This window comes from Paramisgurnus dabryanus, chromosome 6 (assembly GCF_030506205.2).
Source record: "Paramisgurnus dabryanus chromosome 6, PD_genome_1.1, whole genome shotgun sequence".
NCBI lineage: Eukaryota > Metazoa > Chordata > Actinopteri > Cypriniformes > Cobitidae > Paramisgurnus > Paramisgurnus dabryanus.
The window spans coordinates 815,634-843,385 of NC_133342.1; the positions used below are offsets into that span (position 1 = coordinate 815,634).

General features: G+C 37.6%; 1 pseudogene; it reads right to left on the reverse strand.

Annotated features, from left to right (window-relative positions):
• Window positions 1-6,898: 6,898 nt before the first annotated feature.
• LOC135748521 (guanylate-binding protein 1-like) lies at window positions 6,899-23,438 on the reverse strand (annotated as a pseudogene).
• Window positions 23,439-27,752: the final 4,314 nt, after the last annotated feature.

Below are 27,752 nucleotides of genomic sequence, written 5' to 3' on the forward strand. Positions count from 1 at the left end.
ATGATCATTTAAAATCCGTTTACAAGACAAATGCTGTTGTTGTTTAATATAAAGTTTACATTGCGTTGTAAAAATTATGAAAATATCTTCATACAGGCTAATTTCATAATGCGAACTTATTAACACAAGCGTTTTATTCTGCCATAATATTTAACACTATAAACAATATGTCATTTTATATACAAACTATAATTCTATCTTGACATGCACATGAGGTTCATTTTGGTCCCATTTGATTCCCTCTCTTGCGCACAGTTGTCATCGTCGGTCTCACTCTCAGCCTCCTTCCTATTACGAGGTGTTACTGTAAAAAATGCGCTAGATGGCATTTAAAAAACCGGATGGTTTATTTATAATTCGAATACGGATATTTCACGTCATGTTCGAATGCATATTCGAATATCGAATAAAAAGTGACAGCCCTACTAGTTAGTTAAATTGCAATTGTTTGTGAATTAGTCCAGAAAGGTGCTGCGCTCTCAAATGCTGTTTAAGAGATGCTGTTTTAGATTTAACACCTTTGTCTTTGTTCATTCAGAAACATATTTTATTTAATGTTTTTTTTCTCCTCAAGTTGCCTAATTTTGTTGATTTTGTTTTTCCTGGAAAACATTTAAGAAACTGACTTTCTGCAGTGCATCCAAAGCTAAAAAAAGTTCTCAAAATACAGCTCTTCCAAAAATTAAGCATTTTAGTAAACAGATTTCATTACTTTATGCATATCATATTTTTGAAAAGCGGTTTAAAAATGATTTTTGTGTTGCTGATGATCAGTTGATCTCAGAGAAAATCTGCTGCACAGTGTTTTGCAGGAACATTTTTTCATATTATCACCAGCTGACAATCATGCACACAGAATCTCTTTTGGGTGGTTTCCCAGACCGGGCTTATCTTAGTCCAAGACTAAAATGCATGTTTAAGCTGCCTTCATTTAAAAACACCTTACACTGACATACAGTATCTTAACATATATCAGTGTCATTTTTTTGTCTCAAGATGCACAGCAGTATTGTTTTTTGTAAGGTAGGTTTGTAAAAACTACTTAAATGTCCTAATATATCTAAGGCCTAGGCCTGGCTTAAAGGGACACTTCACTTTTTTTGAAAATATGCTCATTTTCCAGCTCCCCTAGTTAAACATTTGATTCTTACAGTTTTGGAATCCATTCAGCTGACCTACGGGTCTGGCAGTACCACTTTTAGCATAGCTTAGCATAATCCATTGAATCTGATTAGACCATTAGCGTTGCGCTAAAAAATAACCAAAGAGTTTTGATATTTTTCTTATTTAAAACTTGACTCTTCTGTAGTTACATTGTGTACAAAGACTGACAGAAAATTAAAAGTTGGGATTTTCTAGGCCGATATGGCTAGGAACTATTCTCTCATTCTGGCGTAATAATCAAGGACTTTGCTGCTGTAACATGGCGGCAGGAGGCGTAATGATATTAAACAGTGCCCGAAAATAATCCCCTAGTCTTTTCGGGCACTGTGTAATATCATTGCGCCTCCTGCAGCCATGTTACGGCAGCAAAGTCCTTGATTATTACGCCAGAATGAGATTATAGTTCCTAGCCATATCTGCCTAGAAAATCACAACTTTTAATTTTTCGTCAGTCTTAGTACACGATGTAAGAACAGAAGAGTCAAGTTTTAAATAGGAAAAATATCGAAACTCTTTGGTTATTTTTGAGCATGATGCTAATGGTCTAATCAGATTCAATGGATTATGCTAAGCTATGCTAAAAGTGGAAACGCCAGACCCGGAGATCAGCTGAATGATTTCCAAAACTGTAAAAATCAAATGTTTAACTCTAGGGTAGCTGATAAATGAGCATATTTTCAAAAAAAAAGTGGAGTGTCCCTTTAACCTAAAACTTGTCTGGGAAACCGCCCCTCTGAGCGGGTACATTCATTGGTATATTACGGCTCTTTTACTGTGTCTCAGAGTTCAGGGCCTGACTTGAGTCTTCTAAGCATGTCCGAAGATTCAGCTCAAGCCCAGGGCTCTGTAGTAGTTGTATATGGAGCTGGGTCAGATATGGCGTTAATTTATGTTCATGGTTATTTAATGATTTATTAATTAGTATCAATAGCAGAGTAATCAATTACAATTATTTCAGGTTTAAGTGAGTGATGTATTTTGCACGCTGTGTCAAAATTGCTTGTTTGTAAAAGTTTTATTTAACTATTTAATGTATTGGAGCAAAAATGAAAGCAATAAGAGGCTCTGATATTTCATCACAGGTATGAGATGATCGAAACCCTTAATCCTGTGGTAAAATCAGAGTAACTAGCTTAACCTCCTAAGAGCCGAGCTTTGGTTTGTCTTTTTTTTCAGATTTGAGAACCAATAAATATAATAACCAAATATTTTTCTAAGAACATGAAGTTATTGGCTACATCTATCACTATAGTCAATGTAGAGTTGTTACACTATTCACATGGGTTATTATTCACTTTAAACTTTTAATTTAGGTCAATGATATTTCATGAGCCACAATGTAAAAGTAATGAAAACCTGCAGTGGTGTTGTGATTTCTTTATCTTGAGCCTCATGTGTCTCTCATGTTTCTTGTGTCTTATATGTTTTTCATTTTTGTTTTAAATTGAGATTTATACATTATCTGGAAACTGAGTAAATAAGCTTTGCATTGATGTATGGTTAGGATAGGACAATATTTGGCCGAGGTGGAAATATTTAGGAAATCAAAATAATGGAGAAAATCAGCTTTAACTTGTTCAAATGAAGTCCTTAGCGACACAGATTACATGATAAATACATATGTATGGTAGGAAATTTACATAATATCTTCATTGAACATGATTACTTGATATCCTTATGATCTGTGGCATAAAAGAGAAATCAATAATTTTGATGCATTCAATGTATTGTTGCCTATTGCTGCAAATGTTTCCATGTAGTGTATTTTGTGGTCCACGGTCACATACTGTACGTGTTTCACACACACAATCGCACAAATAAATTAAGAGCTGACTTAAAATTCATGTATTCATGTGTAATTTCTTTGAAAACCAATAAAGTCTGCCTAAAAATAAATGTCTAACTTTATGTGGTCAGATCATCTGGCTTACTGTTTGTTATTAGGAGGAAATAAAACTGAAATCAGATCTGGTTTTTAATTGTATAAGCAAGGTTTAAACTTAACTTGCCACACCTGCAGACATATGTGACTTTGTCAAATCCAAGTTTAAGTCTTTACGTTTTATAATCTAATTATGAGAATATGCGCAACAAAGTCAGTGGCTTTTATCTAAAGTGATATACAGTGCTTTAATGTATATTATCTGCTAAAATATCACTTTACCAGTTGAGCTACAGTAAATACCATCAGTGATCATTTAGCAGAACTATTCAAACCAGCATAGTACAGTAGAAGATGAGATCTATAGATGGCTATTTTTGTCATGTCTCACATCAGTGCTGACGCAGATGTTTTTTGTCTTTTGTTCTTTGCATGCAAGCATTTGACAAACAACAGAATGTATATGACTAACTGTTGAAATATTTATTAAAGGACATTTTAAACATATTATCACTTTAACAACAATAGACCACAGACAAGTTATACAGTGTGGCTCGAAAGTTTGTGCACCTTTGGTAAATATGAGCAAAGAAAGCTAGAAAAAATTATCTATAATGTTTCTTCTTTTAAGCTTAAATAAAAAAAATCACAAAAATTGAAAGTGAAGGGGAATTTACATAACGAAATAAATCATTTTCTCTAATATGGGCACCCCTTTATTTAATCCTCTTTGCTACCTCCATTTGCAAGGATACAAGCTCGGAGTCTTCTTTTATAATGTCTGATGAGGTTGAAGAAGTCATGGCAGGTGATCTTAGATTATTCCTCCATACAGAATTTCATATGTCCACAAAACCAAGTCATATTTAAAGTTCCAGTATGGCACATTTTTGTGGACATATAAAACGAAGAAGAGTATTTTTTTGGCAGCAGGGACACAAGATGGTTTTGGTGCACACATGGATTAAAAAGTGCTCCATGTCTACAGTTAAATATACTGCTGGACCTTAATAGATTATATTAAATACCAACAGATAAACAAGTCAAAACCTGACTTGCTCTGCTAGAAATAATGGGTCATGGACATTCAAGACATTGGTTCAAAACAACATTTGAAGTGGATCAAAACCATTCATACAAGTTGTCTTAAAATACCCAATACCGGTTCCTTTTGCACTGATCTTCCGTGTTAAAGTTGTGTTAATCTATCAAGTTTAACAACTGCATGAATTTAAATACGGAAAATTAAGAAATATTTATGTAGTCTACTGTACACATTATCTCCTGAATACCTCTAAAGCTGGATACCTGCAAAGTACTGAGTTCAGTACAGTACAGTTGCATGCGCCACCTGCTGCATATCAGATGAAGCACAACACATTCATTTAAAGGGAACATATCAGATCTGACTTTTTCCAGGTTTATGTGCTGTAATAGGGTCCTCAGTGCTTCTGTCAACCTAACCTAGAAAATGTGTAAAACAACAACCCAGTTACTTAGTTTTGGCAAACCATTCTCCACAAGCATGTGAAAAAATAGGTTATTGAAATTTGGCTCCCCTTGTGATGTCAGAAGGGGATAAAACCGCTCCTTAATCTGCACTATCCAAACACGGCACTGCCCTTTAGCGCAGAGATCAGCTCATTTGCATTTTAAAGGACACACCCAAAACCACACATTTTTGCTCATGCCTACAAAGTGGCAATATTGACATGCTATAATAAATGATCTATATGGTATTTTGAGCTAAAACGTCACATATGTACTCTGGGGACACCAAAGATTTATTTGACATCTTAAAAAGTCTTGTGAAATGTCCCCTTTAAATGCTAAGGGTGTTTGCAGAAATTTGTGTGTTGCCCCACGAAATGTGTGATGCCGCGTGACTAATCCTGTGATGATGCTTTGTCCATGAATGATTGTATAAAAAGGCCAAAACGATAAACAAATCGTATGATAGTGAAGAAAACGACATATCTGTGTATCCTAATCGCTTCATCATCTCCTTTTGAAGAACAGTAAAGAAAACCTTTATAGTAGTGTTTTATAAATTAATTTCTTAACCCAATGGTTCTCCCCTTGTTGTTAGATTTTTTATCTCTTCCTTAAAGAATTCAGCTTTTTCCTAAAGCCTTTGTTTAAGAGGTCTTTCTGTTCTCTTAGTTTGCTCTCCAGAGCTCTGTCCATCTCCTCTCGTGGTTGCTCCATATCCTTCTTCAACTTTTCCTCCATCTGTCTCATTCAGTTTTCCTGTCTCTCCTCTTCCTCTCTACCCATCTGTTCCAGCAGAGTCGCCTTCTCTTTCTCAGTTTAAGAGAAACAACAGATGATTTTTCTTTCATACTGCCATGCTTTTTTAAAAACGCTACATGTTAAAGGGCACACATTATGCAAAATCCACTTTTACAAGGTTTGGACATTGTCCGGTCTCAGTCATGTTAGTTAACAAAGTGTGTTCATGCTGTGTTGTGAATTCATCCTGCTTTTGAAGGTAAAGTTTATATGTTATTTGGAAACTACTTGTCTTCTTCTTCTTACCACACACACGTATGTGACAGGTATAATGAGCTTAAACTTCACAGACACATTCTAGGCACACTTGAGACTTATATTACATCTTGTAAAATTGTGCATATGTGCCCTTTAATGCAGTTTAGAGTAGACTTGTGGAGTACTGTTTGTGGCTTTTAATGAGTGTACTAAATATATAAGAATGTGTTTGTTTACCTCTTTGATATACGACTTTTATACACTTTTAAAGCTTCTTCAACCGCTGTCTGGTTCTCCAGATTTGCAAGAGTAACCACTGCATTGTCCAGACAGGGCACCTGACCACTGCTGATTATATCTACATAAATCTGAGCCAGATCACCCTGCACTGACAACACACACACAATATGGATCAAAATAAATTTGACAAATCAATACATTCAATTTAATCTTTTGATAGATCCAGCTGGATGTCTTTGTTTTCTGATTCAGCTTCACCACAGTCTGTGACTCAAGCTCAAAGAAAACTGAAGCGCAAATGAAAAACAGCATTGCATGCACACAGTTGATTGAAATGCAGAATTATAGCAGAGTTGCAAATGAATTCATTGGTGTTGTACTGCACAGTTAATAGGGACTTTAAGCAACAGCTGGGAATGAAACGGCTACGGCGACCGGAAGTATGCTGTCACACCGCCGTAGCCAAGAACGTAAAAATCACTAAGCACCCGTAAACAGGACAGCGCAACGCGGTATTAATTCATTTATTGAGAAACAAAAAAATGTCATTTAAAAAAGCAAGAGAAGGGTTGGTTTTGTCATTAAATTAACGTACAATCTTTTGTCAGAAGATGAGTTTTTACTATTGTATGATGTAAATAAGTCTAAAAACCTAGATTTAACCAATACTTGAAAACATTGAATACTTCAAAATCTTTAAAATTAGCTTAAATTTAAAACATTTTAACAGACATTATATAAAAGACATGTGGTAAAATCATAAACTGATGCAATTACAATGTCATATGCCATAAAACATAATATTTATGTACATAATCTCTCACGTTGTAGCGACTACGGCAAATCAGCTGTTCTCCCGTAGTAGACCGTTACAGTAGAACGTCGCAAAGTAGCAGTTAAATTCGCGCATGCGCAATACAACGCCAGAATGCCGTTGCCGTTCCACTAGAGGCTGTTGCTTAAAGTCCCTAATCATCTTTTACAGCAGTCATTGATTTTTGCATTAATTTATATTTTTGCTGCCCTGAATGGCCCAGCCCAATAAAAAAAAAAAAAGTGTGCAGTGATTCACAAATGCGCAGGAAGCCATTGAAAAATAAATAAAATTAAAATATATTCTTAATTTTTTTATTTGCAAATCCCATTTTATACTTATGGTTCGCTTATTGTGCATTTGTGGATTTAAAAAGGGGTGCTTCAAGGGGGTTTTCCGGGCGAGAAGCGCTGCGAGGCATCGCGTGTAGGACAACTCGCAGGTATTGCACACCGCACGTGCATGTTAAATAGCGTAAGGTTAGTCAGAGTCTATTTCAAGATCCAGAATATGCATTAGCAGCCTATGTTAATCGTTAACCGTTTAGGACAAATATGATGTTATGTAATGTTAAACTATGTGAGTGGCACGGCAGGGATTTCAGCAGCGTCCAAGTGCGTCACCTCCATGCTGCTCTTTGTTTTAATGACGCATGCAGCCGTGAAACACTGGGTATTCACCTGGAAGCAATCTGGCACCCTATTGAACGATGTTAAACTAAGAGAGCGTGCCGTTCACAAGCCCCAGCATGAACGAGTTCACAGTAACGTTCATCAGGCAGTAATACAGTACGTTCAGTTCACGTTCGCCCAAAATATGAATGAGTTCGTAAACTTTCGCTCAATGAACTCGTTCAGGCACAACACTGCTAGCAGCTGTCCGAACTAATGTGCACACTGATTTATGAGACTTATTTTACCTTCCATACAGACAAACATTGACAACAGTGTATGACTGTAAGCACAATTTTTAAAAGCCCAAGAAGATAAATAGAAAAAGCACAAAGTACTTGAGAGTACAAAACGCTTTAAAATAATGAATTACTTGCTATACATATTAATGATATACAGTAGTTTTCCATATACAAAATTTTTTATTTTTATGTTTTTATTTAGTTTTTTGGAGATGACAGAAAAGTACAAGGTGAAGAGAAAAAAACGGGATCAGCAAAGGATCTGGGAAGAGAACTTGGATCACTGAATGCGTATTTGTACCTCATGTCGGAGCAATGCCTTTGGCCATAGGCTCAGACCTTATTAATTCATTTTAAAAGGTTAGGAGATTTAGCGCAAAATTCCCCATAAATTCCACCATCCTCGATTCATTTCTTTTAACTCCTCTATTTGCTTTATAAACTCCTCCACCATCTGTATCCTCATTTCCTCCTGGCGCTTTTTCTCTGCCTTCTCCTCTGGTCAAAACAGAAAGAAAAATAATAATAAGCAAGTAATTAGTCATGTATGAGACACTAAATTAAAAAAAGAAACCTCCATTAATGAAGATTTACCCTGAATTTCTTTCTCTTTTTTAGTCAGATTTTCATCCGTGTAAAGGATGCTGTTTGCTTCAGGTCCTCTCTCATTCATGAACTCATTCAGCACAGCTTCAGCCTGCACAGAAATCAATTACAACTCACATAGAGCAAATAGAGATTTATACGCCACACATTCACATTCAGAGTAAATGTCCTCACCCTGACTCCTTTGTTTGGTTCACTGTGGTATTGTTTAATGATGGCGTCTCTGTCTCTGCAGTAGACTTTATATCCTCCACACCGACTGTATTCTCCATTCTTCAATCGTTCACTCATGTTAAAAAACAGATCCTTTAGGAGCTCTTTGCATTTCCTTTCTGACGCCATCTCATTCTCTTCCAACAAGATTAAATAGTATTGACCTATGTTTTCCTATAGACACACAAACACATGCATAGTAACAAAACACAAATACAAACATATTCACCACATAAAGTGGTCACTTGGTATAGTATAATAATACAGTATATATACATACATACATAGATACTAAATGTAGTGCACATAAAACACACCTTTGAATACTTTTGGCATTTTCCAATAGTAGCTGCGTTGTTATTATATCCATAGTGTTTGAGTTAAAATTTTGAACTCACCTCCAACTTTATAAAGTACTCTTGATTTTCATCTCTAAATGAACGTTTTGTGAAATCAGATGTAGCCAGTCTGCTGACGTTCTGATGCTCTTCACTAACATCAGTCACATTAACTGGAAACTTCATCTTCACCTGGAAAACACTTAGACTTTACATGCTGCTTTGTGTACTTCAATTTAATTTCGACACATATTAACTCAAGTTTTCATCTTACGCTAATAGGGGCAGCATAGCAGATATATCACATTATGTTTTTAATGCAGCTTAGCAGATGTATTGTCTATAGATTTTCATGCTATTTCAACACTAAAAGCTATAGTTGTATGAGAACAACTCTCTATTCATTTCCTCGCAAAATAACAGTCAGACTATATAAAAAATGAACAAATGGCTTTTGTGGACTTCTAGTTTTCTACACAGAATCAATAACAAGTCCTTTTACAATAGTTTATTTCTCATAACAAGGGAAATAAATGGCATTCCCAGTAGACACATAAGCTCACGTGATGATCACAGTGACATCACACTATTCTCATACTGTGATACAGTGACAGCGTGAGTGATTAATATCACTGTGAATTCAAATGTGAGCAGGTTGACAGAAGGCAGTTCAGATATCAGTCACTGTTTACTTCCTGTTTCAATTATTTTGAAATATTGCTATATATTACAAAATACAACGGCTATGTAGGAGCCAAAGCCAAACATAGCACGTTAAACCAGTAAGGGGCAATCTCTCTAAATGAATAAATGGGGGGGAATGAATAAACTGTGAAGGGGGAAGCCCACAGTTTTTTGACCGTGAAACAAGCCCGTGAACTTGATCTTTAATTCCAATATGTAAGATTTATTGTGTTTTTAGTTTTTACTTTCACCATTTTTGGAATCTTTGTTTAGTTACCTCCCAGCCCAAAAAAATGCTGGGTCTATCCACAGGGTGAAAGTAAGCCGACACGTAGGTGTAATGGTTACACAGTGCACACCGGTGCACCACGCTCTTCTTGGGACTCGGTTGTGAAGCCAATGATGAAGTTGTCTCATATGGAGCAGCTCTAGCGATGTCGCAGCCGCTGCTGCTGCATATGCCCCAGAAGAAGATATTGTTTCAGTGAGACCGGGCTCTTTGTACACGCGCTTTTGTTAGGCAAGCCGTTAGTTCGACTAAATCCAGTTCCATATCGAGAAAAGAGATCCTCTGCACAAAGCAAAGTTTGCTCTTCTCCCAGTTGACCCGAAGACCCAAATTTGTAAATGTTTTAAAATTACATTTGGCCCTTAGTGTAAATATACATGTCGTTACAAACAACAGGGTAAACAGATCTTTATTATCCGAATGTGTGTCTTACCTCTTCCATGCCACTCTTATACACTTGTAAAGCTTCTTCAAACGCTGCCTGGTTTTCTTGATTTGCAAGAGCCACCACTGCATTGTCCAGACAGGGCACATTACCACTGCTGATTGTCTCTACATAAATCTGAGCAAGATCACCAAGCACTGACAACACACATAGATACAAACATTTAAGAAATAGACTTCATGCCCCACTGTATTCTTAGCCATTAAGACCAAATTGAAAAGTTTGATCAAACAACATAAAAAATGTGATTCATTCAGACAATAGTGATTATTTATTAGCTCAGTAAGTTTTGTTAGATTGCGGTTTCCCAGACAGGATTTATCCTAGTCCCAGAGACACAAATGCATGTTTTTAGCTGCCTTAGTTTACTTGCAAGTCTTAACAAATATCAGTGCCATTGTTTTGTTTCAAGATGCACACCAATATTGTTTTTGTGAGGTTTGTTTGTAAAAATTACTTAAATGTCCTAAATTAAATGAGGGCTAGTACTGAATTAATCTGAACCCTGTCTGGGAAACCGCACCTACAGTAAAGGTTTAAAAGGTGATGTTTTAATCATGCCATGTTTTTACAAGTTTAAACACTAACATCTTTCAGTGATGCTGATATTGTCTACTGTACACTACATACTCAATATAGATGTAAATTGATAAATCACTTACTTTTCCCAGTCACTCTGTGACCCCCTTTTAGAGTTTTCACAGCACTCTTCTCAAAGATGTAATTACAAAAACGGTCTGTGGCCTTCAGAAAATCTGGCTCAAGGTCCTCCTCTTTTAGGCTCTCTTAATGTTTCATGCTTTTCGGTGTGGCTGGGAAGGGGAACACGAAACACTTCTGGGAAGGGAAATAATGCTGGATACATTCCCGAGTCTGGTTGTAGTTACTGGTTTTGCAATCTAAAAAAGTTTGTTCAGGAGACAATAAACCCTCTTAAATCATTTGCATGAAGAAATTGAATTGGATATCTACAGCACATATAGCAAAAACCAGCCTGATCTCATGAGAATTCGTACATACTGCAACTAGTAATACCTATATGTGATCTCCTGGTTAAATAAAGGAATATAAATAATAAATATTTTACGAGTTGGCTAATGTGTATTAAGTTAATCGTGCAAAAACGTATGATTATCATAAAAACCCTAATGAAACCCCACCCTTAACCCCAATGTCACAAGTGTCAAGGTAAATCGTTAAAAATGTACAAATGTGGTCATACAAATTAATAGGAATTAGCCACCTCGTAAAATATGTACAAATTGCCATAAGATAGTGTTGGCAAAAACCGGTGCTTACTGTGCACTGTCGGAAAAATAGTGGTCAAAATATGTACCCTTTTAAAAAGTACAGCTTTGCACCTAAATACTTCATATTAGTATCTCAAAGGTACATATTGGTACCAAATGTATACATATCTGTACCTAGAGGACCTTTTTAAAGGTCATTTTTTTAAGCAGTGTGTGTGTTAAAAAATCTCTTATATCCCTCACTGCTGAGAAGTCTATTGGATTTTCCTTAAAGCACAGCAGGATTTTGTGAGTGGAAAGATTTTGTGGGTTCACACTTAATGAATGAATGAAATACCTTTCTTTAAACTGAGGGCAAATTTAAGGTATTCGTCCTCTGTCACTTCCTGTCCAGCAATTTCTAAATCCAAGATGAAATCCCTCACACACCAGACGAATGATGGGAAAAAGCACACAAACTCATTATCCTCTTTCCCTGCCACATCTGCTTCTTTTGATGGAGATGATGGGGATTTGATCTTGATTTGCTCAGTGAGTTCAGTAACATAGCTGGAACACATTAAGGAATAACAGCTGTGTGTGTGCATGTGTGAGTAAATGTGAGCGTGAAAGATGGTCATGTAGGTAAGATGATAAAGGATACTGGAGCTGTTCCACTGCCACATTATCAATGGTTCCTCTGCTGTTGTACACCAGGGTGCTGCTGAGCAAAACCGCCAGACAGAAGATCCAGCCGTCATTCTGAGAGTCTCCCTAATAACAAACCGCTCAGTGTTTTCATATTAGATTACCTTTGGATTAGTTAGTGGCCTTAACTACACACAATAAAACCCATGTTGAATTACCGTTCACTGCTGGGAGATTTTTAGAACATTTTAGAACAAATTTGTAATACACTTTCTTTGGGGGGCTTCAATGGAATGCACCATACAACTAGGGCTGGACCAGAATATTCAATTATTTGAATATTCATTCCTTGGGTTGACATTCGAATTTCAATTGTGAGGTTCGAATATATCAGCCTGGTCTCACTGTTAATACGTAGTATTTACACGTAACTTTAAAAAAAAAAAGTATTTTTTTGTACGTTTAAATAGATGCTAAAACGTACAATGTAGACATATTTACAACATTTAGCATTATTACGTTTTGACAGCTTAAAAACATAAAACATTTACGTATCTTTCATTCCACAAAGATTGCTGTATAATTCCCCTTTAACCATTTTAGCGATGTTACCACCTTAACCCTACCCCAAACCTTACCCTAAACCCAATCCTTACCCTAAACACAAACTCTTTTTATACAAAATGTTTAAATACGTAATGTATTCTTTTTATATTATGCAACGTAACGGACAGATAGGAACATATTAGTAACAATATAGCATTCAAAAGATATTTTAAGGTGCTACAGTCCTACGCAAAACAGTTTATTAAAATCATTTAACGTTACTGTTTTAAAAAGCATAACAGACAGACAAGTGTAATCACAACAACTTATTTATTGCGAAAAAATCAGTACCAAAAGTAGTTAAAATGACAATGTGCTACAGCCAAGGTCCTCTCTGGAGTATATGAAGTAAAGTAAAGAGAAGTATTAAAGTTATTAATCAAAGAGTTTGATCAGCGTTGATCTGGCTTCCCTCTGTCACGGCGCGCTTTTTTAATTTCAAACGTACACCACGTTCACGAGTTCGCATTAACATGTAATCGATAGGGAATGAGATAAAGCATATTTGGCGTGCTGTCCGAGGAGAGGGCTCCGAGCTCGGAATTTTAGCCCGAACCCAGAGTACTCCCCTCTCTTTAACTGTGATGAATGAATCTAGATGAGAGTGAGGTGATGGGGTGGAGGAGGGATGCTGCAAAAAATCTGTCACGGGACAGAGGTGAGGGACTGCCATTTATAGGCACCTCTTTGCACTGATTGGTTGGATCACATGACCATGCTCCTCCCGAACTTAGTTAAATAAACTTCATTTCACGAGTTCGCATTAACATGTAATCGATAGGGAATGAGATAAAGCATATTTGGCGTGCTGTCCGAGGAGAGGGCTCCGAGCTCGGAATTTTAGCCCGAACCCAGAGTACTCCCCTCTCTTTAACTGTGATGAATGAATCTAGATGAGAGTGAGGTGATGGGGTGGAGGAGGGATGCTGCAAAAAATCTGTCACGGGACAGAGGTGAGGGACTGCCATTTATAGGCACCTCTTTGCACTGATTGGTTGGATCACATGACCATGCTCCTCCCGAACTTAGTTAAATAAACTTCATTTCACGAGTTCGCATTAACATGTAATCGATAGGGAATGAGATAAAGCATATTTGGCGTGCTGTCCGAGGAGAGGGCTCCGAGCTCGGAATTTTAGCCCGAACCCAGAGTACTCCCCAAAAATGCCACATAAATGACAGACAGCAGCCAGAAAAAACATCCCCAAAAAGTGTAAGTGTAAAGACCTATAGAAAGCGGTGGAAAAACTAGTGGTTTGACTGGGAGGGCTCTCGCAGCATCCGACGGGGGCATTGTCTGAGATGCTCGCAGCATCGGACGGGAAAGCCCCGCCAGCAGTCAAACGGGGAGCGCATTTGCGAACTAGAACAAGGTGCGGAATTAAACGAGTTAAGGCCAATTCACTGGAAGGCCGCTGCAGTGTCCAACGAGAGCTTTGGTTGAGATGCTAGCAGCATCGAACGAGACGTCTCCACATGCAGAGGGGAAAAGCTGGTGAGGACGGTGAGAAATTTAATAAGCAAGACAAGCAAAATTCGAATTAGGCGTTTGACCGGGAAGACCCTTGCAGCATCTGACGGGGGCTTTGGCTGAGGTGCTCACAGCATCAGACGGGAAGTTCCTGCCAGCAGTCAAATGGGAATGCTTTACGATACATTTTTTAAATAAGCAAAATTAAGCGTCCAACCGGGAGGACCCTCGCTGCATCCGAAGGGAGCTTGAGCGAAGATGCTCGCTGCATCGGATGGGTAGGTCCCACCTGAATTAAAAAGGAAATGCTTGATATAAGGTTTAAAAAGCAAAAATTGTGGTGTTCGACCGGGAGAACCCTCGCAGCATCCGAAGGGAGCTTTAACGGAGATACTCACAGCATCGAACGGGTAGGTCCCGCCTGAAATCAAACAGGAAGGCTCTAGAATAGGGTTAAAAAGTCAAAAATTTGGTGTCCGACCAGGAGGACCCTCGCAGCATCCAAAGGGAGCTTTTGGCGGAGATGCTCACAGCATTGGATGGGTAGGTCCTGTTGCAAATTCAACATGAAAATATAAAGGCAAGAAAAATTATGAGTGATGAGGCTCGACCAGCGATTTGAAGGGGCGAAACTTAAATTGGTGGAAGAAAATCCCGCACTGCCTACAAACGGGGAGCCCATACAACGACGTGCACGGTAGAGTGCAACTGTGTGTGAAAAAAAATGCAGGGAAAAAATATATACGAATACTGTACATACAGTGTATTCTCACAAGTATAAACGCATGCAGATAAATATACATATAATTATTTATTCATTTTAATGAATGTGCAGGTGTCCTGAACAGTGAAAAAAGCAAAAAAGCAAAAAACACAAAATGAACACTGCGTCCAGCGTGCGGGCAGTATAGATGGAGTGGTAGAGGGAGTGGTGACTGAGCCGAAAGGCGGAAAGGCACCTAGACATTAAGTCAATTGTAATGGGCGGCATGGAGTTTGGGCGAATGGGCTTATTTCTAAATATAGTTTTGATGACGGGTGAGAGTTTTAGAGTTGTTTATAGCTGATGAAGGTTTGCCAAAGATTAGTTTATAAAAATTAATGCCACTTAATTACCTAACTGTTGAATAAATGAGATGCCCAGCAAAGAAAAATCCGGAAACGGACCTGAAATGCCCATGGCATCGGAGAGGTAGACCCCATATGCAGTTGAAACAAGAGTGCATATATTAAAAGGCGTGAATTTTTTGGAGCAAAACTGGGCATCGTGTTTGACAGGGAGGACCCTCGCAGCGTCTGCGGGAGCTTTAGCTGGAATGCTCACAGCACCAGACGGGTAGGTCCCACCTGCGGTCGAATGGGGCTCACCCAGCACTTTGAAGGGGCAAGACGAATAAACAGAAGAAAAAAAACTGTCCCTGTGTTAATAATCCGTGCATTTCAAAACGATTGCATGGGGAGGTACTGAATAAATAAGGATCGGTGGTCTGCGGAGGCAATCTCCCGTTATATTTGGTGATATTTAGAACAGGTTGAACTAAAAACAGAGGAATTAGAAATAATAGCGTCAGGGCTTGAGCCGCTAGCGGAGGCAGCCTCAAGCTAGGAAGCACCTGAAGTTAACATCCTATGGACAAAAATACAGATGAGGAAAACGGATTGCGACGCTGGCGGATATAACAGAAATATTTGGTGAAATGGAAGCGGGAGCCACTGTTATGCGGGCGAGGGAACTGATTGAAACCGGCGCTCTAGGACGCGGCCCGGACCTGCCGAGCGCCTGCCACCGGTGGTGAGAGGCATTAGGAAAAAACCCGGTACTCGGCGGAGTAGGGTGGAAGGTGGAGGGCGCGAAATTTGGGCCCGGTGGCCTTGCTTGCTAGATGAGTACGAGAGGCTCAATGGGAAATGGTTAGTAGTCTGAAAGGAGACATTTAGTCATAGCGTTAAACCTGCGCGAAAGATTTAGTTCAATAGTGATCGTTTCGAGGCTTTTATCAGTCCCTGTTTAATGATTCGGCTCGATTGGGCCGGATAGGAACCGAGGCGAAAAAATGGCGGAGGTCTCGCTGGCAGGGGCGAGAGTAGGATTCGGCGTCCTGGTGTGAAGTGGAAAGTGTCGGTTAATATCCCCAAATTTTCAGGTAGAAAGAAATTAATCCTTGCTGGGTAAGCAGTGGCGGGCCGAGAAAGCATGTCGTCGCAAAACAACGCTCGAAACCGGATGTGACGACACATGGGCGGGGCCAAATGCTGCAAAAAATCTGTCACGGGACAGAGGTGAGGGACTGCCATTTATAGGCACCTCTTTGCACTGATTGGTTGGATCACATGACCATGCTCCTCCCGAACTTAGTTAAATAAACTTCATTAAATGACGCAAATATGTCACGTGGCACTCAAAGAGCCAATGAGCTTTTGATATCACTGCCGTAAAGCAATTGCTGAGTACCAATTCGCCTACTTATACTACGACCTAAAAGTATGTACTGTTTTTGTGAGGAAAATTTACATACTTTTGAGTGTGTAGCAAAATAGTATGCACGTTCTGGCACGTACTTCGATGACGTCATGCAACGTGAACGAAAACGTGGTTGCCTAGTTACGCACACCACGACTGTTAACAATATTTCATTCATTCTTGTAACTTATGTCAAATATAATATTATTTACTATTCCCATCTTTATTTCTCATTGTTGTTTTTTCACAATACATTTTAAAATGTGTTCTACCAAGTTGAGAAGTGAAGCAGAGCGTCATTAGAACCAAACACAGGTCGTTTGCTAGTTATAGTATAACTATTGTTTAACGTATTTTATACTTACATATAACTCAAAAATACCCAGATGAAAATGAACCATGCTTTTACTACAGTAAAAGTGTAGGAACCATGTTTCTTTCGCTGGACTAATAAAGTTAACATTTCTACAGCCACAGTATTACTACAAATAAGCAAGAGGGTCAGTGTGGTTAAGCTCCTCCCTCCCGCACGCAATGGGTTGTGGGCAATATTAGCCGTTAGAGTGTGCATTGATCTGCACTTCGAATTCTAACCGGAAATAGTAGACCATCTGGGTATCTTTGGGACAGGGCTTAAAAACGAAAAAAATTATCAATCGTTTCACTCCGAGCAGAATCGATATTTTAACGTTTCCGTTTTTGCGTTCCTCATTGAACATTTACGTTCCGGAAACGGTTTACTTAGAAAAAAATACCGGTTAATAACGTTATTTTAATTCAGGCTATACTTTAACAAATGCATGCATACAGACTAATTTTCACACAAAAATAATAACATAACACATGATATAACTAAACTTCAACATTTCATTAATTGTTAAAACCACAAAAGAAATTCCTGCATTCATTTTAAGTATAAACAGCTGAAAAAAACGACCCGTTTTCAATCATGTCTTTTTCTGGTTGAAACCGCAGCATACTCTGCTGGATGTTTATGTTAAATGTGCCTCTGTAAGTTACCTCAGTGATTCCCGGCTACTGTACTTCTCCCCCACATCCTTCAATATTGCAGACAGACTTGGTAAGACAGCTTGTCGTAAGAAAAATAATAACGAAAAGGAATTTCTTGGTGGCGACCCATCTAAAAAGTTATTGACAGTGGTATAAGTCCCCTGGCTTTTTTGAGTTACAGTTTGCATCTTCATATTTCCAAGCAAGTTTTCACTTAAACATACCTCTGAACATTTGATGGGTAGCTTTGAGGTTATTTAAGACAAATGCCATCGGGCCGGAGACTCGATGACTGCTGCGCGGGCATTTCACTCACGCTATGTGTCAAAGTCACTCACGCTTGATGCGTCAAAGTCACATGTTGTACTGTTCAAATCATGATTGGTCACTGATAAGTACAATATTAAAGAAAACGATAAAATAACGTTATTAACCGGTTAATGGTAATTTTAAATAAACGTTTCTGTTCAGAACGATTAAAATTGATTTTGTTTTCGTTTTTGTTCCTGTTAAAATTTCGTTCGTTTCCGGTTTTCGTTTTCGTTCCTTGAACCGGTTCAGAGCCCTGCTTTGGGATACTCATTTCAACATACTACGATTTGGGACGTACTAATTCTAGTTTTGAATACTATTAAGGATGGATTGTATGCGAATTGGGACTCAGCGAATGTGTCGTAAAGCTTCTTGAGGCGGGATATTTTAATTCACATTAACAAACGCGCGATCTGACTACAGTTGCTGATGAGAACTCGGATCAAGATCGCTGGATAAAGGGCTGAATTTGGATCTGTTCCTCGCAATCGTATGAATTTTAAAGATGTGGCTTACAGCAAATGAATAAAAGTAACATCTTTTGTAAATTTATGTTGTATTTTGTTGTAATTATTGCTTAGTAGTAATAATAACGTATTGCATAGAAGTAGTTTTTTTTTTTGCATAGAACAAGACAGCAAGAAAGAATGCGTTTTTGTGTGTCATGGCAAACAAACTAAATATAAATACAGAAATGCTATTAATTTTAAAGTTTTAAAATGTTAAATATTGTGAAATTCTCTGAATATCATAATCATTTCAATAGGTAAATGGGGAAACTGTCTTAAATAAGTAAGTCAGAAAATATAACTGAAAACATGTCATTGTTATGAGTAAGAAACACCAATGTCCGCGATTTAAAAAATTTATGAATAGGAATAATTTACGTACAAATTGGTACGTTTGTAAAGCTGTAAATACGTACATAATTTACGTATAAGTCCTGTCAAAACGTCGATATTGTACGTTTCAGTGTGTTTTAAACGTAAGTAAATGTACGTATTGTACAACCACACTGAAACTTAAAAATACACACGTATTCTCGTGAGATCACGTTGAAATCAATGTTTCCTTTAAGCTGTGCGCGTGCGCGGCCGCGCAGGCCAGTCAAAGTGGCCGCGCAATAGATTTGTCAGACCGTGCACATTTTTCAGACCGCACATAAACATTGATGCATTCGCTGTTGGCGAGTGTTCTAGAAGGAGAAGAAACTTTCAACCAATCGCTGATCTTGCTACGGTGACAGACACTTTTATGAGCCAATGGTGCGCATTCAGTTCACACAGGTGCCGCTTCCAGCACGAGCACAAAGTGAAAGCGAGTCAGATGAGCAGCTGCACGGGGCGATCTCAAGAAACTAAAATATTTATTAACTCTTTCACTGCCAGCGTTTTTAAAAAAAGTTGCCAGCCAGCGCCAGCGTTTTTCATGATTTTCACCAAAGTTTAATGCCTTCCAGAAAATGTTCTTCTTTAAATAAATAAACATAAAATATACCAAATGAAAGAACAGACCCTCTGCTTTCAAACAAAAAAAAACGTTTCATCCTACCTTTAGTGGTTCTTTTGCAATCAGCTTTTGAATATGGGTAGGTTTTTGCAAAAACACCATATTTTGAGCAAAAAGCAAAAATAATTCCATATTTGTGACGGACTTTTCATAGAGATCCGATTCAGAGCGATCTTTAAAACAGACACGGACATGCAGCAGCTTGCCATAGGGCAATACTTCCGGTTTTAAAAAGTTGCGGAAAGACGGAAAATCTCGTCATTGGCGGGGAAGCGTTTTCTCTTAATTGACGAGATATCTCGTCAATGGCGGGGAAAGAGTTAAGAGGAAAAAGTGATTCAAAACAGTGATTTAAAACAAATTATTGGATTCCTGAAGTGATGTGATAACTTGGAAAAGCTGTCGCTAGAGTGAGGAGAGAGCAAAATAGAGAATTAGAACGGAGGCAGATGCAGAATCACAGAGCATCAAAACACTGCGAATGAACTTCTTCTTTTAAATAAGAAGTTAAAATGTATGCTTTGGTGAGTTATATTCTAAATATTAAGTCGACATTATGGCATAAGTGTTGCAAATTTGGCAGTAAACTATGAGTTTTATTAGTTTGTTTACATTGGCCCTTGGTATATAACGAACGAGCTGAAGCTATTTACATTTGAAAGTTAACAGTCAAGTAACGTAAATGTGATTAAAAAATAACATATGTTCAATAAGTGTTGAAACCCTGAGTTAGGTTTTTATTTGAAATGTTTACATGATGCTTATTGATAAATCTGTTGAATTGAATATTAATTACTGTTCTGCCTTGTGTTTTTACAAGACTGGGTTTTTTGTGAGAATTGCGAACATCTGTAAAGTTCTCCTGCTCCATCTTGGACACGCGAGACAATTAAGTATATACGGAAGGTGTATACAAAAAGGCGAGACAACCAGAACTGTGCTTTGAATTCATCAGAACTGGTAGGAGGATATTTTTCCTTTTTGTTTCGGACAACTACTAGGACGTGATTTCGCTGAAACTTAATTTTCCGTATTTTCTTGGATTTTCTTCAAAGGACACTTACTTTGAACTGAACTATTTAAACTATTTAAAGGAACGGTCCTTTGAACCGAGTCAATTGATTCTTGAATTCAACCCAACTGAGTCATTTAAGTGAATCATTCATTTGGATTACAAACAAAATGAAACAGTGTTGCACTTTTACAAGTATTTTATTTATTTATTTATATATTTGCTCTGTAGTATATGAGAACTGATTTTCAGCTTGAGTTGAACGGTTCAATCTGCTAAACCCAGGTACCTGGTAAATTTCAAAGAGAGGAGTATTGGGATTTATTGCATATTGTTTCTTGTATTTGAGATTTATATTCCTTAAGCAGGATACAGAAAAGAGAAACACTTTCTTAAATTAATATTTTCAATATAAATCTACAAATAATCAGAAACCAAGACTCTGTGTTGATCTTTTACTTACCTGTCATACTGCTCTCCTCTCTCCAGTAGCCGTTCCTTTCTCTTCTGATACACAAGCCCACATTGAACATTATACGTGTGTATACACTAAACCCCGTTACACGCTACACTGTCATCTCTTTGAATCTCCTATGGTTAACGCAAGCTCATGGTCATTTTCGGCAGGTCGTGTGGTTGTGAATTGCTCACAGTACTAAAAATGTGCGCTCAGAAAAAAAAAGAATTTGCTCAGTGCTGAAAAAAATTAGAGGGAACATTGGTTGAAATATATATATATATATAACGTAAAGGGTAGAATGGCCTACTCTCAACAAAAGCGTCAACAAAATCACAAAGGAAAAAAACAGATAAAATTTCCAAAATTAAGTTGAATTGACAAAGAATGATCCAGCAGGTGTTCACCATTAATGACTAAATCCTCACTTCAATATCTCATTAACTTCAACACTGCTTTAGTGTCACTTTTAACACACTGTAGAGTGGGACCATATAAACTGAAACACGGTATAGGCGTCAAGCTGTTAAGTCAATGTGAAGACGTGTTGATGCTCGTCTGGAGGTCTCGCGGCACGAATGAGGCGTTTAGCGCGGCGCGTGAATTGAGCAAATGCGCGAGTTGAAAAGTTTTAACTCTGGCGGAACAACGTGCCGCGTTAACCAATCAGGAGCTTGCTCTAGTAGTGACGTGATTACAAGAAGCGAGCGGAGTCGCAGAAGCCTATGGAAGGCTCTCCCATGAATCGAATTTCCGTGTGAATTTCTCAAATGACTAGAATTTCAGGCACGAATGAAGCGAGTAAACTCTAACTATGTGCAAATAGCACGTTTTTGCCGCCTCTACCGCGGCTGGTGTGAATGCAGTGTCACAGCAAAAAGATCCCTGGTTAGAGCCCTGGCTATGTCAGGTGGCCTTTCTGTGTGCAGTTTGCATGTTCTCCCTGTGTCAGGTGGGTTTTCTCCGGTTTCCTCCAACAGGCCAAAACATGCAGGTTATGTGATTTGGAGATGCCAAATTGCCCCTCCCCAATGTGTGTATGAATTAACTTGTGTGGATCAACTTGTGTATGGATTAACCAGTTCTCAGCATGAATATGGCCATAGATGCTGGAATGATGTCAAAAATAAACAAACAAACAAACAAACTACATATTGTTGTACTTGTAGATTAATGTATTTTAGAGATGTAAAAAAAATATTCCTGTGGATGCTGTGTTGCATGTCATAGAAATTATGTTCTTACCTTGTCTACATCACCTAGTCCTTCTGTGTCCAGCAGCACCAGGGTCTGTCCTGCTTTAGATGGGTGAGGGATGCACCACATCCAGATGCCTTTGGTCTCTGACTCAATTGTGTTGCCAAGTGGAAAGCCTGAGAAATGTTAATTAAAAAATTCTCAAACATATTTCTATTTCCTTATTATCATACAGAGAAAGCATTTCTGCGGGTTATCTCACCTGACTGTTGTCCTGCAAGGCGGTTCATAAGGTAAGACTTCCCAGTACGGTAGAGTCCCACTACAGACACCACCACCACCGGCTCATTGATCCCATCCAGAATGTCTTTGCCCTCTTTTCTGACATGAAACTTTCCATTTTGATCACTTTCAATCAAACATACTGGTCCTGACATCATGACTCTGTGCAAAAGAGAAATAAAGAAGATGACACATACATAACAATCCAGCCCATGCTAACAAACAAAACCAAATAGAATCACATTCACAGTAAAGTGCAACAACGTCTTGTACTGGATTAAAAGGGACACTCCACTTTTTTGAAAAAAATGCTCATTTTCCAGCTCCTTTGGAGTTAAACATTGGATTTTTACAGTTTTGTAATCCATTTAGCTGATCTCCTGGTCTGGCGGTACTTCTTTTAGCATAGCTTAGCACAATCCATTGAATCTGATTAAACCATTAGCATCACGCTCAACAATAACCGGAAACTGGATTGATTGCCTTTATATTTGATTATAAAACCTTGTAGTCTAATGGAAATGTTTAGACATTTTTTTTTATTTAAAACTTGACTCCATGGCTGCAGGAGGCGCAATAATATTACGCAGTGCCCGAAAAGTGTCCCATGCTTTTGAAAGTTACCAAGGGGTTTTATTTTCAGGCACTGCCTATCATTGCTCTATTTAAAAGCTGAAAATATGTTCATCTTAATTATTTATAGTTTAAATTCTGAAGTTCGACATGGTGCTAATTGTTTTGAAGTGACGGTAAATAAGAGTTTATTTTTCTAAATCTGACAATTGGTTTCCTCATTGAGATTCAGATGATGTCTTTGCTGAGTTTTAATTCTGCTTATGAAGCCTCTGGATTTTAGCTGTAACTGAAAACAAAATGCAAATATGTTCCTGTGTAAAATCAGAAGAAAAACTGCCATTACACACAATTCAATAGACACAATTAAACACAACTTTTGTCTGATCTGTAAGAATATACTCTCCTAAAAGGATGTTAAAGGTTCGGTTTGCTTTGAATGAGCAAAAGTTGCAAAAGAAAACGAAAATCTTACCGTTGCTTTCTTTCTCATAAATCTGAACTGTGAACGAGATCCTCATGCTGGCGGTCTTATAAATGGAGGCTTTATGAGTAACACGGCTGGAAAGCTGGTTATGTGACATACCCAGGCATGTTTGAAAATGTCTTGAAATAGTCCCTGTGTAGGCGCATTAAATCTTGATTACCAGTAGGCGGTTGATTGAACTAATTCTTCATCAGGTGCCCTCAGGACCGACATGATCAGGGTAAGCAGGTTTTAGTTTAATCAACCGAAAGTTCAGGGTTTCGCTAATGGTTAGTTAAGCCCACTTTCTGGAATACACCCCTGATGTTGGTAATTTTTCCTCTTTAGTTGTGTAAACTTTTCCTAACTACCTTTCTTTTGAGTTCATACAAAAAATATTTAGTTTAACTGTAGTAAAACCATGGTTAATTTTCGTAAGGGTTACTTTGGTTGGGCTATGACCTTTGATTTCTTAAGCCCGGTGCACACTGTGAGATTTCAGCCACAATTTAGCCAAATTTTGAAACCCTAAAAGATTCCTGGAGTCCTTGGCTAAAATCTGCCATCTTTGATCGCCTGTTTGACATGTTCATAGACAGCCGAATAATAAAAGTTTGCCATAAAAATTATCCTCTGACAAAATTATGTCTGGAACAATGTTCATAACACTTTAAATGTGTTGATGTTACTTTGTCAATTTAATGTTACTAAATACTTAATTCAGATGCTTTTTATGGGTTTAAGATGGGAAATATCCCAATAACCCAGATTGAGATGTCTCATCAGGAAAACAATCAACTGTCTCTCGATCTGAGCTTCTCTGCGGAGTGTATTTATTTAGGTTTTAATCACTGGTTTGGTTCATTCCGAAGGTCGAACCTCACAGACTTTCACAATGGTAACAACATCAGAGATTTTTCTTAGTCTAGAAGAATAGGATTGTCTACATTCTACCAAAAACAAAGATAGTAACTAGATGATGTAGCTTGATGATGCAGTAATCAAAGGTTGTATGATAACAAAAGAACATTCTACCCACTATTTCACCTTGGCAGTTTTTTGAGTAGCTAGTAAATATGATTCTAAGCAAAGGATTATACATTCATAAATGGTAACATAATGTATTCAAAAATGTCATAATACATTTTCTCCAACAGGTTTAGTTGCCGCACTCCTCTTAAAAATCAAATGATCAGTGGCCGGTTGCATAGAAAGGCGGATAGAAAGGTGGATTGGTCTAATTTAAATCCAAATAAAAACCTGATTAGCCCTAACTAATTGCTAGTTAGTCAAACTCATTCTCAAGAAGCAGTCTTAACGTCACAGCTGTTTATGCAACCGGCCACAGGTTATGTTGTCCAACTGACCTTCCATTTATCAGGGCATAGTGAGCGGAGATTGCAGCAATGTCTATTTAATAGTGGAGGGGGACAGCCTCCTCTCCAACCAATGCTGAAGGAAAGAAAGCACAATCCTGATTGGGCATTCTCAGGGGTTCTCTCGTCGCTCCTAGAGAAACGAGACCCGTCTCCTCAGATCCGCAAGGGTCGTGTTCCTTCAATAGAAACATGACGCCTTATTGAAAGCATCCTCATCGTGCTGAATGCACAAGCACAAAAGACAGCGTTCATGACCATCCGTGGGACTCATGTAAATGCCGCACCTGGACATCTTTAAAAAGATGCAATCCCCCATGACACGAGAGAATGGCTGTCTTTAAAAAGACACAAATTGAACTCGTGTTGCACTTTTAAGGAAAACACTCTTTTTGGGTGGTCAAGTGATGAAGTAAACCCCAATGTTGTCCTTACTAATGAAATCAAGTTTCCACAACTTGATATTACTTAAAATATCACTTTTTAGCATCAAAACTTAAACAGATGTGTTTAATGTTTAATGTGTTTAATCGCTGATCAATGAGGCACTGGCAAAAAGAACCAACCGAAAAGAGGATGAGTCTGGATTGAGATTGGTAAGTAACTTACATATATAAACTTCTCTTAATTGCTTTTAAATGGTTTATTTTGAGGTTATTTGCAATATATAAACACCTTTACTGTTTTACTTCGGCAGCAGCACTAAAGGCAAGTCGTCGTAATGCAGTCAGTCAAGAGATTCGTTAAGGGGCACGTTACGCTTGTAAGTTAGTTTGCTAAATAATACGTAAATTAGACTTAGTTTGATTTTATAGTGGTACGTTATAAACAACTTTAAGTTGCTTACTTTTCGTAAAAATATAAAAAATTTCCCACTCAAGTTTACGTTTTCCTACCGCAGCGTCACCAGCAGGTAGGTGGGGATCCGGTGAAGAGAGTCGTCATTATGATAAATACCGCTGAAGTACCCAGGTATGTAAATGTTTAACATGCCTGTAAGTTGTACTTTATTGCCTGTTCAAAGTTTCGTTTTATACTGATGGACCAGGCATAATAGGGTTTAAGTTTTTGTGAGAACACGTTTTTGTTAAGTAAGTTTACCTATTTTGATATTTTAAAGTAATGTTTCTTTTAATTTATAAAAGTTGGTAAAAATCAGCTTTTAAACATCTACACTGTAAAAAAAACTTTGCTGCCTTAAAATTTTTTGTTAAATCAACTCAGATTTACAAGTCATGTCAACAAAAATTTGTTGTCACAACTTATAAAATATAGTTGAGAAAAGTCAACTTAAATTTATAAGTTAACAACTCACCTGTAGTTATAACAACTCCTCTCTAGTCAAGATAAATAATAGTAAGTTGAAATGACTTTTTAAGGCAGCAAAGTATTTTTACAGTGTATATTATAATAACACTGGGTTTGTTTTACCATTTTTGATAAATATAATTTGCAAACTTTCATTACCCCATAATATAAAGAGATAATTAAAAATGTCATACAAAACACGTTATTAAAAATAACACCCTTTTGTTCTTATTCTTTGTTAAATGTTTAAACCTGTTTAGTATAACAATTAACGTTCAATGTTTGATTCTTTGACTTTAAAGAAACTTTACATCCAGTAAAGTCTTTAGATGTGTGCCATCAACACATCTCGGGGCCATCTGTGAAATATGCGTGTCTCTATAGACATAGGAGCTGATGTGACAGTCTTTGTTCATTGTTAGTTTGTCTATTTTGGAATTTTAAAGTAACTTTTGTTTTTAATTTACAAAAGTTGGTGAAAATCAATTTGTAAAAATCTATATTATAATAACGCTATTTTTGTTTGACCCTTTTCTATATATAGAAATTACAAATACATTGTTGTTGTGTTGTTTACACATTGACCCCATAATATAAAGAGATAAAGAGTTAAAAATATACAAACGTTTGTTCTTATTCTTTGTTTAATGTTTCAACCTGTCTAGTATAACTATTAACGTATATAGGAACCAAAATATTTACCCCAAAAATATCTTTTGTCTGCTGTGTGCTGCTGTCATACATCTAGGTATGTAGACTGAATTAACACAGACATTAATTAAATCAGATGGTTGGAAACCCTGTACATTTGTTAAATGTCTGATTATTTGTCTTTAAAGAAAAGTTTTGATGTTACAAACAACTTCAGATGTGAACATAAAATCCGCATGGGCGCTTCACCTGTGAGGACTGGTCATAAAACCCAAAGATAAACAAAACACATACAAATAGTGGTAGATAACAACTACTGCTGGGATTCAAACCCAGAACCATTGTGCTGCTGACAACTTTTTGCCAGTTGAACTATATAGGATTACAATCAGTGATCATTTAGCAGGACCAGTCAAACAAGCATAGTACAATACAAGGTGAGATCTATACTGTAGATGCCTATTTTTGTCATGTGTCACATGAGTACTGACTCAGCCGTTTTGAGTATTTTGTTGTATTCATGCAAGCAACAGCATGTATATGACTAACTGTTAAAATATTAATTAAAGGGTTTTACATTGTAAACATATTATCACTTTCACAACAAGTTATATAAATAACTATAACAAGTTATACATGTCAGTAAGAGGAGAGGAGGATAAATGATCCCAATCTGTCTGCAAGCTGCTCCTCCAATCGCAGTTGGTCACTGCGCAAACGTCTGCTAGTTCAAAATATTCATGAACATGCTGAACAAATAATATCATACGGTAACAGAGATAATAGGGTAGGATAAATATAGGATAAATGTTATACAACATTATAAGCATAACCGTTTCAGTAAAAAGTTAGAAATTGTGTGTGTGTACCCAAGGCCGCCTTAATGCACGGGCTTACCTGGGCTGAAGCCCAGGGGCCTCCCAAGTTCAGGGGCCTCCCAAGTTCACGTTCATATTGTTTTGTAACTTGTCAGGTTATCTGTCAATCACTCTAACTGCACGTTACATGGCTGCTGATTGGTCCGTGGTAACTTACCGTGAAATAAAATATCAGACGTAACAGATTTTTCTATTCCGCGTAATGTAATTTAGTGCGCGTTGTCAAC